At 44.1% G+C, this 13,442-nt stretch overlaps 1 long non-coding RNA gene across 1 annotated transcript; it reads right to left on the reverse strand.

The window, feature by feature from the left end:
• Nucleotides 1–1,645: 1,645 nt before the first annotated feature.
• On the reverse strand, nt 1,646–12,321 carry LOC120436030. Its single transcript, XR_005610064.1, has 3 exons — nt 12,193–12,321; nt 10,407–10,580; nt 1,646–1,701 (listed from the first exon to the last, which is right to left on the reverse strand). It is a non-coding gene; the product is annotated as an uncharacterized LOC120436030 (long non-coding RNA).
• Between the last annotated feature and the right edge of the window lie 1,121 nt (nt 12,322–13,442).

Genomic DNA, 13,442 nt, shown 5'->3' on the forward strand with positions numbered 1-13,442 from the left:
TGTTGATGCTCTAAGTATGTGGAAGGATCGCTTTTATACCTATACAACCTAGACCATCCCACTAGGAGGAGTCGTTACCGCCCAGAGGGAGTGTTTTCCACACATAAACACGCATAACTGGTAGCACACCTGAACGTGCATGCGCACACGCACGAAACCGGTTAAACCGGTTTGGTTGGCCGCCATCTTGGACAGGTGCCATCGTATTACTACTGACATTTGACCTGTCATCCGAGAAGTTTCTTCCATTTTAAGAGCAATTGTTGGAGAGTCCCAGATTTTTAAGCCCTATGGGAATGTCCCTACAGGGGTTATGGACCCCTTACTGATCGTCTACCCAATTACACGAGCCAAGGTGTGAAAATAGGTGTGGGTCACAATCAGACAAGGTTTCTAATGAATTCATTGTGAAGCCTAGCTCACCATTTACTGAGATCAAATGGCCCAAGATGTGATGATGTTAAGGCATCTGGGAAGGAATCTCCAAACTGGATTGTGGCTTCCATTTCTACCTGTTCACTTTTCTACAGTAGAATCACTGTGAAGATCACTTTGAAGTCTTTGTGCAGGTTTGTGTTGTTGATTTTGTTTTCATACATAAAAACTATCATTAGAGCCCGGATTTGTATTGGTGTGTGGAAATGTGAAAGTCCAATGCCATAAACCAGATTAGTGGCCCGTTAAATGGTTAAAGTCTTGGTTGGCTTTACAGTTGAAAATAAAGTAATATAGCTTGTCTAAATTACTTTAGAATTCGATGGCAAAACTCTGTGATTATAACTATTACTAAGAAGTAGTAGTTAAAATCACAGCTGAGATGGTATTATGACTAATTGCTTCCACTCTATTACAATCCCACTCACAGCTGAAACATTGATATTTATTAGTGAGGACATTTTACACCCGAACTTGTATCTGTCATGATACCACAAAGGAATGAACTAAAATCCTGAGACCAAGTACAAATGTTTGTAGAAGCAGTCTTCATGCCTAGGTGCTGCTTGATGTTATACACCAGAATTCAATGATTTGGATGGTTAATAACATGCTTTTCACAATACAGTTTATATTCAAATTAAATTGTATTTACATAGTCCCAAATCACACTAACAGTATCCCCCAGGCCCTTTATAGTGTAAGGAGAAGAACCCAAATAATCATATTACCCCGTATGAGCAAACACTTTGGCAACAACTGGGAAGTAAGGGGGAAAAAAACGTCCATTTAACAGGAAGGAACATCTGGCAGAACCACAAAAGGGCTGCCACAGCCAGTTAGATTGAGAAGTGGAAGACAGATGAAAAGACACAGTGGAAGTGAGCCAGAGAATTATAATACCCCATGATTAAATGCAGAGAGGTGTATAAACACACAATGATGAAAAAGAGGTGAAAGAGGAAGAAACAGTGCAATAAATAGTTAGAAGTTTCCTCTTTGTGATTGTTTATGTTATGTATGCATGAAACAAACATTATTTAAAGGAAATGTTTCCAGCTCTTCCTTCCCTATCAGATATTATTCTTATACCTGAGAGTCTCCAGTCTCCAGCCTGGATCCTTCAGTCCAGCCAACAGCACCTTCAGTCCTGAGTCTCCTGGATGATTGTAGGTCAGGTCCAGCTCTCTCAGATGGGAGGGGTTGGAGCTCAGAGCTGAGGCCAGAGAAGTACAGCCTTCCTCTGTGATCAGACAGCCTGACAGACTGCAGACAAAAAAAGAACAAAAAAACAACCCCACGGTGAATACTACACATAAGGATTGTTTTATTAGTTTTTCTTGTTTCCAAATCCAGGGCCATCCATCCATTTGATTAGATAACACTATTGTTTCAGGTTTAATTAAGCAAATCTCATTTTGGAAACACTAAGAACCACAAGTAAGCCTGCACTCTGAAAGTGAATACGCTATGCTTTCTTTACAGCCTGATCTTTCGGGACTTTGTGGGGAAAGGATTTTAATTCAACTCTGAATTTCAAAGGAAGCCACTTAATAGAAGCTATCATGGGAGAAGCACGATCCCTCTTTCAGTGACTCTGTCTCGGTAATCTCACCACAGTATTTTGGAGCAATTAAATACTTCAGTGGAAGCATTTAGAAAATAACAAATTACAGTCATATTCAAACCTCAAAGTAACAAATGCTCAAACCAATTTTTCAGCATCACTCTGAGAGAAAAAGTTTTCAATTTTAGCACTATTGGTCAGATGAAAGAAGTAACCAGGGACAAAACCCATTGTAAAGTGATGCTGGTCCCAAGCCGGGAGATATATAGGGGTTTTTCATAAAGAAGGTCATCTGGTGCAAAATCTTTGTCAAATCAAAACATGCAGATCATCAAGATTTTGTCCAGGCTTTCCCCAGAGACTCTCAACTATCTAGGAAGTCAATTTTACAGTTTCAAATGTGTTTCCGTGTCATCTGCTTCGGCCCCAGAAATACAACAGTTGCTGGAATGTCTACATGCACATTTCTGAGAACAGATAGTGTAATCAATAACCAGTTTTTTTTTTTTATTTATTAAATTATTTTCCTACTTGGTGGGCATGTCACAGAACTGGGAAAATTTAGTTGGTGGTTTATTAGAAGTTTCTTTTTTAGGCTATGTTATGCCCAGTCTTGGGGTACTGGAACGCAACATAAGGGTTAAAAAGGAAATGACGGTATGGACTCATGTGATGTGTTGAGGAATTTGCTTTGTGTGCGAGGTTGGTCAGGGAATATAAGATGAGTAACCCCACCCTATCTTCAGAGACCACGTGGGTGTTTGGCTAGAGTGTTTCTCCCCACATTGAAATGTCTTTATTATATCCCCTTTAAATGATGCTCGTGAAATGTTTGCAGGTTATTTAAAAAAAAATCCATGACAAGATGTTTAAATTTCTCATCACGCATTGAGCCAGAAATAATCAATTTCACGAGGGTGTAAGGGTTAAGACAAATAAATCACACTCCAGTATATAAAGATACTTTGTAAAAACCAACAGAATACAGAAAAAAAATCAAACTGGGTATTTGCCCCCCTTGAACCTTTCCACATTTTGTCACATTACAGCCACACCCATAATGAATCAATTGTTTTGGAATTCCACGTGAAAGACCAATACAAAATGGTGTACATGTGATAAGTGGAATGAAAATCATACATGATTCCAAACATTTTTTACAAATAAATAACTGAAAAGTGGGGTGTGCGTAATTATTCAGCCCCTTGAGACAATACTTTGTAGAATCACCTTTTGCTGCAATTACAGCTGCCAGTCTTTTAGGGTATGTCTCTACCAGCTTTGCACATCTGGAGACTGAAATTCTTGGCCATTCTTCTTTGAAAAACAGCTCCAGCTTAGTCAGATTAGATGGAAAGCGTTTGTGAACAGCAGTTTGCAGATTTTGCCACAGATTCTCGATTGGATTTAGATCTGGACTTTGACTGGGCCATTCTAACACATGGACTGCTTTCTGTACCGAGACAGGAATATAAAGGACCAAGCTTGGAGGAAGATATGTGAAGCTGGCAACCTGGTAAGTTCATTCATTTCTCTTTTGAAATTTTTCACTGACCCGGGGAAGCCGCACAAAAGCTAGGAAGCCACCGCTTTTTTCCCACTGATGTACAAATACCGTTCTGCTTTTATGCATGTTGTCATATAGGAGTATATTTTATTGTTCATTAATAAACAGCACACAGTGGTCCCGCTGTTCATCTGACACTGCCTCGCTTTTTCGCTGAGTTTTTATTGCACCGTACAGCTTTCAACAATGCGCATTGCATTCTGCAGCCTGATTGACAAATCTCCGTGTCGTGTCTCCTGCGCTTGCCAAATTTATCATGTTTGGTTTTGATAACAATCACGTCCAATAGAAAAAAACAAAAGCACAAAAACACCCATAACTATGACCCTCATTCGGAAATAGGCACCTGCACCGGGAGGGAAAAAGGCGCACGAAAGTGGCAGGCAGATGAAGAAAAAACGTGACATAATAATACATTTACGTTTTGCAATCTACAAAGGTTTGCACTTTGAGAATCAACTTGTGAAAACTACTGTTCATGTGTTCATGTGTGTGTGGAAAAAGGTGTATAAAGTGCGTGGCGAGGGGCTAGTTATTCTGAGAACCCCTGCTGCAATAAATGAGGGACCACTGTACATACTTTCTCTATGTCATGATCCTGGGTCATTTTGACCCAGCGTTTTGTGTTTCCTTTTGGTTTCACCTTGTGTTTTGTGTTTATTCTGATTTTGGTATTAGCTCTTAGGATTTGGTTCTTGTGTTTAGTGCTTGAGTGTTGTATCAGCCCTACCAGTGTCTGTCCTCTGTGCTCTGTTCGGGTCCCCGAGTTTTGTGTTGTAAAACAGTCTGTGTGTTTCCTGTTTTACTTTGTAGGTCTGTGTCTCGTTATGCCCGTTAGTTCCAGCTGTGTCCCCTCCTGTGTGCCATTTCCTGATTGCATGGTGTGTGTATTTATAGTGTGTGTCTGCCTGTGCTCCTCGTCGCATCGTCTGTGTTTCTCAGTGAATTCTCTGTGTAACTCCGTGTTAATTCAGTGTTTCCCCGCGTCTCTCTGCCCAGCCTTCTTCATCTGCCTTCTCTGTATATCTTCCGGTGTCATTATGTTATCTGGTTTGTTTGTTAGTTTTGCCCAGTTTAGGTTTATGTTCAGTTCTGCCCTCACCTTTGTTATTTTTCACTGTAAATAAAGCTCCACTCGCATCTCCACTGCCATCTGCATCTTGGATCTTCATTTATTCAACCATGACTGCTGCCCAAGCCATGACAGTACGACGCGACCAGGTATGGATCCAGCGGATTGGCCTGGGGAGATCGATCTGACACGCGTTCTTCGCCTGGTGGATTGGGTCACTCACACCTCCAACGCAAGGGCGAGGGTTGTCGGGATAAATGCAATTGAAACGATCTTCGACGGAAATCCCCACCTCCGCCTGGTCTGGGGATTTGAGGACTTAATTTCGGATTTGCATGAGACCCGAGAGGCGGTGCAAGCTTGGGAATTGGTGGAGTCTGCCGAGCAACAGCAGTCTATGGCCGTTCCCGAGCAGCCGCGTCAACTTCGCCCACCAGAGGTTTCGTCCAGCCCGTCAGAGCCGTCAGCGCCGTGGAAGCGACGAACCGACCACCGGCGCGTCACTCCACAGCTGGATTCCGGGACAGTCAAGCTACTGCCTGTGCAACCGACACTACAGTCAGCCACTCAGGCTTCAACTCCCTCATCCGTCTCCCCCCCTCAGATGCCAGCACCTCAGTCTCGTGGAAAACGCTCCAAACGGTACCAAGAGGAGTATTATGAGCACGTGAGCAGCCAGCTTACGCCTGCCCAGGCATTCTACACGATGTTGGGGATTACTATTGTGCCACCCGGCTATACTAGTGTTTCCTCACCGCAGCCAGAGTTTGGGACTTCAACACGCCCAGCTGTGGTGAGTGTACAGGACACTGATCGGGTTGTTTCTGGCTTTGGGACTTTGTACTCAGGGGCTGAGTGTTTCGTGATAGGGGACAGTACTACCAGTGATTTCCCTACTTCACCTGCTCCACTTCGGTCAGTGCAACCTGTTCAGCCATTAATTCAGTTGGCTGCTCGGCAGCCATTAGCTCAGTCTACACCTCCACCACAATCAGCTCCATTACCTCTAGCTCAGTCAGTAGTTCAGTTCACTGCTCCATGTCTCAGTCTGCACTTGCCTCTCTTCAGGAGGGTGTGCCTACGCTGCCCGTTTTGGACTGTTTTTCTAGCACTCACTCAGAACAGAGAGAAAAACCTGTTAACAATGGAAAGGTTCCTCTAAAGCTGGCTGTGATTCACCCCAGGGGCTCCCCAGAGGCTGAGTTTCAGCCCTCAGCCCACTCTGGACCCCTGGAGGCTAAGAACCCAGATGAGGACTGCACCCGGCTGTCGCTGCCTGAGCAGGGTCAGTGCTCCGCGCTGCTGCAGTCTGCTCTGTGTTTGCCAGAGGCCCATGCGCCTGCTGGTTTTGTTTTGTCCCTGCCAGAGGCCCGCGCGCCTGCTGGTTCTGCTCTGTGTTTTCCAGAGGCCCACGTGCCTGCTGGTTCAGCCCTGTGTGTGCCAGGGGCCCCTGTGCACGCTTGTTCTGTGACTGTTTTCGCTGGGGGGTCCGAGGAGCCCGTCCGGTCATCACCGTCGCCTGCAGTGCCACCATCTGCGGCTCCCACGCCATTGCCTGCAGCGTCATCCTCGTCTGCATCGTCATCCACGCCTGCAGCAGCGGCTTCATCCACGCCAGCTTCAGCTTTGCTTGGCCCAGCCTCCGCATCAGCTTCAGCTTCGCCTGGTCCAGCCTCTGCCTCAGCTTCAGCTTCGCCTGGTCCAGCCTTTGCCCCAGCTTCTGCCTTGCCTGGTCCAGCCTCTGCCTCAGCTTCAGCTTCGCCTGGCCCAGCCTCTGCCCTAGCTTCTGCCTTGCCTGGTCTAGCCTCTGCCTCAGCTTCAGCTTCGCCTGGCCCAGCCTCTGCCTCAGCTTCTGCCTCGCCTGGTCCAGCAGCAGCCTCTTCCGCCTCGCCTGGTCCAGCCTTCGCATCAGCTTCAGCCTCGCCTGGTCCAGCCTCCGCGTCAGCTTCAGCATCGCCTGGTCTAGCCTCCGCATCCGCTTCAGCGTCGCCTGGTCCAGCCTCCACATCCGCTTCAGCGTCGCCTGGTCCAGCCTCCGCATCCGCTTCAGCGTCGCCTACAGCAGCCTCATCCGCTTCAGCATCGCCTGCAGCACCCTCATCAGCTTCAGCGTCGCCTGCAGCAGCCTCATCAGCTTCAGCCCCGCCTGCAGCAGCCTCATCAGCCTCGCCTGCATCGGCTTCAGCTTCTGCCTCGTGTGGTCCAGCCTCTGCCTCGTCTGGTCCAGCCTCTGCCTCTGCCTCGTCTGGTGCTGCGGGGACCACGCCACCTTCAGGTCCCAAACTGCCGCCTCAACATTGTCGGTCATCTGTCAGGTCGCTTGTTGGGCATCGTTGCCACTGTGGACGACCTCCTGAACGCCGCAACTGCCTTCCGCGTGACCGGCCTCCGGATCTGCTCTGATGCCGCCACCGCCTCCCGCGTGGCCGGCGTCCGGACTTCTGTTGCCGCCACCGCCTTCTGGACGGCCTCCTGAATTGTTTGCGCACTGCCTTCCTCATGGCCGGCCCCCTGAACTGTCTCACCCTGGCCTTCTGTGCTATCAGCCCCCAGGCCGGCCACCTGAACTGTGTTTCGGACTCTGCTCCCCTGTGTGCATTTTGGACATTTTTGTTTGGATTCCTGGGGGGCTCTTGTTTTGTTCTGTTCCGGGTCCTCCTTCCTGGACCCCCCACTGTCCACCTGGGTTTGGTGGTGTGTTTTGCGTCTGTCGGGAGCCAGCCCTTGAGGGGGGGAGGGGGGACTGTCATGATCCTGGGTCATTTTGACCCAGCGTTTTGTGTTTCTTTTTGGTTTCACCTTGTGTTTTGTGTTTATTCTGATTTCGGTATTAGTTCTTAGGATTTGGTTCTTGTGTTTAGTGCTTGAGTGTTGTACCAGCCCTACCAGTGTCTGTCCTCTGTGCTGTATATATATATATATATATATATATATATATATATATATATACACATATATATATATATATGTGTATAGAAAAGAAGTTTACTGGATTTACAAAAAGTGTGCAATAATTGTTTAAACAAAATCAAGCTGGTGCATAAATTTGGGCACAGAAATGAAATACATTTTTAGTGTATATCAATGTGTTTGTCTCCTATATAATATATGGGGTGCCTTTGTCTGGACGTGCTTCCCATCCAGAGCTCCACAGCAGAGAGGGAAGTTCCAGCGCTCCTGGAATCCCTCTGTGATGGGCCGCCAGTCTCCAGGTGAAGGCACAGCCATGAAGTCGTCCACTAGACAATCCCAGATGGCCGTCGCTACCTGGCGGGTGATCTGGCACACCGTGTCAGACTCTGAAACTGAACGCGATGGTCCTGAATCCCCAGAGGCTGAGTCCCCGGTGGCAAGGAAGCTGGACAAAATTGTTCAAAATTAGTATTATGTGTACTGCAGTTACAAAATACATTATTCAAATTCCAAAATACTTTTGTGGTGTCAGATTTAAATCACAAAAACATAAATCTTACATAAAATATTTTGTAATTATAAGGATAATTACATAATATATATTAGCTATAATATAAAACAGTCAGTTGTGTTTTGTTTTAACTTTACCATATCATAATTTCATTGGCAGCAACTTTTACCTCTACAATGTGCCAATCACTCATAATTCCTAGACATGTCAATCAGGCAGGAATGAAGTAAGAGATTAATAGAAATAAAGAGTTGTATGTTGACATGTAGCCCTTTCCTTGCTTATATCATTCTTAATATTTTTGAAAAATTAACCTGTGATAAGACATAGCATATCAAGATAGAATATGCTAGATAGAACCATATAACTAAAGATGAACCAAACTATTCACAATTTTATCTAGCTCTCAGTTTTAAGAAAGGCTGGTGACCCCTGTTATAGAGTCTGACAGCTGCGGGGATTCTATACAAATATTCAACTATACCAGAATTAAACCAGGTCTAAATGTAAAAAAAAGGAGTGAGTATCACTACAAAGATTAACCCACAGTGGTCCTCATACCACAGTTTGATATCAGCAAACGCCGAGAGCATACATTGATATGACACCACAGCCATGCTATCATTGCAAACACTGATAACATAGCATAAATCGAATTAAATCAGGACTTGATGAGACCTTCTGAGTATCACTAGAAATATTATAAACAGTCGTCTCCATACCACAGTTTGCTATCAGTAAACATCGACAGCATTCACTGATAGCATACCACATCCATGTTAGCAGTGTATAAGAGCAAGTGGTGAAACTCACCAAACTGCTCACGCCTCTGCAGGACCTGATGGACCCAGGTATGGCGAGGACGTCTTTTACGCCGCTGCTCTGTTCTCCACAGGAAATAGAGTAGAGTGACTCTCTCCTCAAATGCTAGCTCAACAGCTGCCATTTTGTAAAGATACCGTGTGGCACAACTTCCTCCCACATGTACGGTTCACGCGCGGCAAAATTGCATATTTTGACACGCGATGAATTCGCGTTGGATACGCGTCGAGGTGTGAATTTGCACGTGTCAAGTTAGGGACGTCTGGCGCGTTTTGATCGCGTCTATCGCGTTTGGTGTGAACACACCGTAATAGTTGTCCTATGGACAAATTCCCCCACCTGAGCTGTAGATCTCTGCAGCTCGTCCAGAGGCACCATGGGCCTCTTGGCTGCATTTCTGATCAGCGCTCTCCTTGTTCGGCCTGTGAGTTTAGGTGGACGGCCTTGTCTTGGTAGGTTACTCCTTCCATTTCTGAATGATGGCTTGAACAGTGCTCCGTGGGATGTTCAAGGCTTGGGAAATCTTTTTGTAGCCTAAGCCTGCTTTAAATTTCTCAATAACTTTATCCCTGACCTGTCTGATGTGTTCTTTGGACTTCATGGTGTTGTTGCTCCCAATATTTTCTTAGACAACCTCTGAGGCCATCACAAAGCAGCTGTATTTGTACTTACATTAGATTTAACACAGGTGCACTCTATTTAGTCATTAGCACTCATCAGGCAATGTCTATGGGCAACTGACTGCACTCAGACCAAAGTGGGCTGAATAATTACGCACACCCCACTTTTCTGTTAGTTATTTGTAAAAAAAAATGTTTGGAATCATGTATGATTTTTTGTTCTACTTCTCACGTGCACACCACTTTGTATTGGTCTTTCACGTGGAATTCCCCAAAAATTGATTCATGTTTGTGGCTGTAATGTGACAAAATGTGGAAAAGTTCAAGGGGGGTGAATACTTTTGCAAGCTACTGTAAATAGGTTTGACTTACTGGACGAGACAAAAGTATAAGTTGGAGAAACTATGCTATCTACTTCCTTTTAGCCTTTGCTGCAATGTCATAGTGTACCTTTCTTTCATTTTTCTAGGTTTATTGTATAATTTTTTGGTCTCTGGTGATGTCCCATGTTTTGCAAACACAGGCAGAACATGTAAACTCCACAAAGAAAGTACCCGGTGAGGTGGTGGGATTGAGCTCAGGACCTGTTAACCACTGTGCTGCCGTAAATAAAAGGTTTGGACTACATTTGCTGCAATTTTGTATGAAAAAGTTTACAGCAATGAAGGGAAATTGATATTTTATGAATCCACAATATTTGAAAAGATCAGTGCTTAAAAAGCATGTTATCCACATTTTTTTAGTTGATGTGAAAATTTATAAATAAAAATAGTAATTCAGAGACTGATAAATCAAAATATGAATAAATTGTCAATTTAGAATTCAACAATGTTTTTGTTTAAGCAATAGTATAATGCAGATTGTGAATATAAAATAATGAAAAAAGCTTTAAACATCACCTGATAGTTTCCAGTGAACAGTTTTGACTCTTCAATCCAGCAGACAACAGCTTTACTCCTGCGTCTAGCAGGTCATTGTTACTCAGGTCCAATTCTCCCAGACTAAAAGACGTAGAGTTGAGAACTGAGCACAGAGCTTCACAGCTTCTCTCTGAGAGGTTACAGCCAGCCAGTCTGAAAATCAGTTATACGTGTTATCAAATGAAATGACTCATTTTTAACTTACCACAAGAAAAACAAATAATTCCATTTCCTCTTCATAACTAAGAATACAATTTGTAATTCAAGCATAGAAAGAAGAACTTGCTTTGGAAAAGTAGTTGCACCTCTGCAGTGCTCGGGAGTAACGGAATACATGTACCGGCATTACGTATTTAAAATAAAAACTATGAGTAACTGTATTCTGTTACAGTTACCGTTTAAAAAGGTGGTATTCAGAATACAGTTACTTTGTTTGAAATAAATAGATTACACAGCGGTCTTTTTCTGTTTCCTATGTTAGGCTATTCCCTCTCTATTTTTGGTAATTCCACGCCAGTGGAAACAAAACACTATTAAGAGGCTCTAATGCCTGTGTCTCAATCTCGCGGCCCATATCAACCCTACTTGTGGCCCACATAATGATGTGAAAAAATATTTTGAAATTAATATTTTAAAAATATTTTAATATGAAGGAAATATGAGCATTATTTCAGGCATAGCCTTAATAAATGTACCCTCATGGACGGTGTAGTCCGTGCTGCAGGGAGAATGTGTGGGACTGGCCCTCCCGTTATGTGTGTGTGAGTGTAAGGGGAGGAAGAGAAAAAGGAGAGTGGAAAAGTACAAGTCATCCCCGAGCAGAAACGGGAGATGAAAGCATGTAAATATAATAATAGCCACTGAAGCCAAAAATAGTTCCTGACGAGCCCAGTTGTAAGTAAGCTGCTAAGATTTGACTGTACACTGTGTTCGCCTCTCTCTGTCTCTCACTAGCAAAGAGCCTGACGCCTAACCCGACGTATTAGCCAGAGGTCCCTTTACTATGGTTCAGAGCTGCAGACCTGTTTTTATATTTGCACGGAATAGTTTTCTATACGAGATCACTGCAAAAAGTGCAGCCTTACGTAATGTCCACCCTACTGTTACTCATTTTATATTAAGATATAAATATCTAGTTGGTATTGGTATGACGAGTAACCTTCAGTAATAGTAATCAATCACAAAGCAATAGTACATGATAATATATTAAGTAACCCAAAGTAATCAGAATACATTACTCTCACTGAGTAACATAATGGAATACATTACAAAATACATTTTGGGGCATGTATTCTGTAATCTGTAGTGGAATACATTTTAAAAGTAACCTTCCCAACACTGCACCTCTGTATCTGAGTGTGAGTAATGTGGATGTATACGTTGTGGAATAAAATTGAGGAGCTAGTACTTTTAGTGATTATATATCAATACCACTGACACAGCCATTCATACTTTTTAAATTAGAATATCTGTAATAGTTTTTGCTAGATACAGTTCAAAATAACCCTTCATTATGACATACTGAACCCTGATGCAGCCATCATTCATACTCTGTTGGAAACAAGCTGCTTTAGCTTGTTCAAGGGATTTTTATTATTTTCTTATAATTTACATTAGATTTTGAAGAGTTAAAGAAAGCTCTGGGTCCACTTTTATAAGGGTTAAATCCACAAAATGTTTTAGAAATGCTAAGACGTCCTGCTGTTATAAACCATACATTGCATAAAAATTTTAACAAAAAAGGTGTGCATGGATGCATACATACAGAGCATTGTTGGAGGCCTTGACCACTGGCAGCAGCCTCAGAAGAGCCTCCTCTGAAGCAGAGTATTTCTTCAGGTCAAACACATCCAGATCTTTTTCTGATGACAGTAAGATGAAGACCAGAGCTGACCACTGAGCAGGAGACAGTTTATCTGTAGAGAGATGTCCTGAACTCAGGGACTGTTGGATCTCCTCCACTAGAGAACGATCATTCAGTTCATTCAGACAGTGGAACAGATTGATGCTTTTCTCTGCAGACAGATTCTCACTGAGCTTCTCCTTGATGTACTGGACTGTTTCCTGATTGGTCTGTGAGCTACTTCCTGTCTGTGTCAGCAGGCCTCGTAGGAGACTCTGATTGGTCTGGAGTGAAAGACCCAGGAGGAAGCGGAGGAACAAGTCTAGGTATCCATTTGGGCTTTGTAAGGCCTCATTCACAGCACTTTGGTAGAAGTGTTTCTCTTCAGATTCTCTTGTTTCAGGCTTCAGGGAGGTTCTTAGTTCTTCTTCCAGTAGATTGAGTCCAGAGTTGATGAAGGTCAGATGGACATGAAGAGCAGCCAGAAACTCCTGAACACTCAGATGGATGAAGCAGAACACCTTGTCCTGGTACAGTCCTCTCTCCTCTTTAAAGATCTGTGTGAACACTCCTGAGTACACTGAGGCTGCTCTGATATCGATGCCACACTCTGTCAGGTCTGATTCATAGAAGATCAGGTTTCCTTTCTGCAGCTGATCAAAAGCCAGTTTTCCCAGAGACTCAATCATCTTCCTGCTCTCTGGACTCCAGTGTGGATCTGTCTCAGCTCCTCCATCATACTTGACCTTCTTCACTTTAGCCTGAACCACCAGTAAGTGGATGTACATCTCAGTCAGGGTCTTGGGCAGTTGTCCTCCCTCTCTGGTTTCCAGCACATCCCCCAGAACTGTAGCAGTGATCCAGCAGAAGACTGGGATGTGGCACATGATGTGGAGGCTTCGTGACGTCTTGATGTGGGAGACAATGGTGCTGATCTGCTTCTTCTCTGTAAATCTCTTCCTGAAGTACTCCTCCTTCTGTGGGTCAGTGAACCCTCTGACCTCTGTCACCATGCCAACACAGTCAGGAGGGATCTGATTGGCTGCTGCAGGTCGTGTGGTTATCCAGAGGTGAGCAGAGGAAGCAGTTTCCCCTGATGAGGTTTATCAGCAGCACATCCACTGAGGTGGACTTTCTAGGGTCAGTTAGGATTGTAGTTTTGTGGAAGTCCA

The sequence above is a fragment of the Oreochromis aureus genome, linkage group 3 (assembly GCF_013358895.1).
Source record: "Oreochromis aureus strain Israel breed Guangdong linkage group 3, ZZ_aureus, whole genome shotgun sequence".
NCBI lineage: Eukaryota > Metazoa > Chordata > Actinopteri > Cichliformes > Cichlidae > Oreochromis > Oreochromis aureus.